The following is a 2,489-nucleotide window of genomic DNA, read 5'->3' on the forward strand; positions in this document are numbered from 1 at the left end:
TGTGATTCATAGTTTTTGAATGCAAAAATCTGGCATAAAATATAAAGCTGTTGAACAGGCAGAGCTGGCTCACTGTTCTGCTGGTTTCACATGGCATTCCTTTCTTTCCCTTTTTCTTCACACTGTGAAAGATCAGTTGATTTTTCTTCCCATAAGTTGCTGTAGAAATAGTTTTACTTATTTATTAAGAAAAATATAACTCCAACTGAAAATTCCATTGCTAACAGTTGTACCCCCAGCACTCTGCAAACAACAGGCTCATTTTTATATCACATTTCCTGAAAAGGATTGACTTTCTTTGGCTCCTTAGAGTGCTAAAAGGATAAGATATATTTACTATCCACTGGTTCCTGGAAGCCAGATATAATTCCTTGACAAGATGAGAAACGAAGCATTCTATTTATTTCTAGCAGGACCTTGATGAGTCTGATAGAAATTATGAAGAAATTATTGGCTCTGTAGAGAGCAAAAGGGAAGGACATTTGTGACATATATACTGCATTGATTTCAGCAGTTATACACTCCTAGGAATCTCCATTTCATTTTTCGGAGTACACTGTATAGAAATACATGTTACAAGAAATTTATTGCACAGATTAAGAATCATGATTTTCCTCTTTTTAATAGTAATAATTAGCATATGTCAGTGTTATTTACACATCCTTACGTACACTAACAGGGCAACCACCCCTGTTCTGTTGGCCCCCAGGCTGAGTTATGCTGTGTCATTTGAAACACACCAGCAATGGATGGAGCCACATTTGGAAATGGACCAAGGACAGATGGAGCTGCACCATATAAATCTCACAGACCCACAAGTAAAGCAGAAAGCATGTTTAGATTGCAGTAATTCTGTATTATTAAAGCGTTAAAATTGTACATGACTTGTCTTCCTTTGGGGTGGCAGGAGAAAGAAAGGAATTAATGGAAATTCTCTCTATTTTCTGCCAATGACTTTGAGCTCCATATTGGCTATTATGTCTTCTGGTGTTTTCCTGCATTCCCTACTGCTTCATTAAAGGAATTTTTCTGTTGTTTACCAGTGATAGCTAAACCTAGCTTCTCTTGAAGGAAATAAAGCCTGTTCTTTCTTACCACTGAACAGGCTGGTTCATAGATTATGAATGAGTGACAAGTCCCTTCTGGCAAGTCCTAATTTTCTGCCTGGTGTATGAGCAAGTTCTGATGCTGGACCTCAGACTTCTCCAACCCATGTTTATCTGAGAATAGTGCAGGGATATTTGTTTGTCAGAGCGTCCAATCTCAACAATTTCTTCAGAAAAGTATTATTTGATATTGTATTTTTAGATTCTGCTGCACACTGATGCCATAGTGTTTGCAAATAAGACACTGGAAAGATTTTTTTAATCAGGGACAATTAGAAGAGTGTTGGTTTGTTTAGCAAGGCAAAATAAAGGCTGAAAGAAGAAAAGTAAATAAAAAGGCTGCCTATAAATAATCGAAGAGGCAAGAAGCACAGCATTAGTGAAGGGCATTCATGCGAGGTAATGAACACTATTTGCATAGGAGCAGAAAGGTCTAAAGGGGTGCCAGTATGTATGGACAGACTGGAAATTTGCCAAGACTTATTCATTTGGGCAGGCAAGCCTATAGCAGCCTCCCAATGGGAATGGAAGATATGGAAAAAAACAAACTGTATTTAAGATTATACTGAAAACAAGTATGTGAAGGATGTTTGGGGTGGTGCATGGATAGCAAGGAGTGAGCCTCAGCAACCAGTGGGTCTCTGCTAATTCCACATTCACTGAGAAAGGTGTGCCAGTGAAACGGTGCAGGGGACGGCTGTAGGGAGGGGTGGGTGAAGTTTCATGAGACCCACAGGCCGTAGCATGAGGAGAAAGTCAAGAATCATGAAAAGGAACCACAGGTTTCACAGCTGCACTGGGTAAGTATCCTCTGCATTTACTGAGTCACACAAAAATCATGTTTTGACATCTTCATGTCAATGCCAGGAGAAAAAATGATCTTCCAGTGAAAAGGTGTCAGGGCACGCTCCTACTGAGCAGCTGCAGCAAGATGTGTGATAGACCATAACGGACTTAAAGAAGGTAAAAGCCTCTTAATTCGAAGAGGGGCTGTCAGCAAGGAGGAGGGGGAAGGTGACAAGAGGACATAGTCTTTAAGCCCTGCCAAGGGAGCTTTAGGTTGGGTATTAGGATGAATTTCTTCACAGAAGGAGTGATTAACCATAGGAATGTGCAGTCCGGGGAGGTGGCGGAGTCACCATCCCTGGAGCCGTTAAAGACTGGACGTGGCACTCAGTGCCACGGCCTGGTTGGCAGTGTTCCGCCATAGGCTGCGATTCCCTGATCTCAGAGGTCTTTTCCTCACAAATTCTGTGGCACGGCAGCCATGGCGGGACAGACTCCGAGCACACAACACAAGGAAGCTCTGGGCGGCAGATAGGGTCAGACGCAGACCCTGTGAGCCGTACAGCTCACAAACCCGGCCATGACTCCCGGCCGGGA

This window comes from Ammospiza caudacuta, chromosome 1, assembly GCF_027887145.1.
Source record: "Ammospiza caudacuta isolate bAmmCau1 chromosome 1, bAmmCau1.pri, whole genome shotgun sequence".
Taxonomy (NCBI): domain Eukaryota; kingdom Metazoa; phylum Chordata; class Aves; order Passeriformes; family Passerellidae; genus Ammospiza; species Ammospiza caudacuta.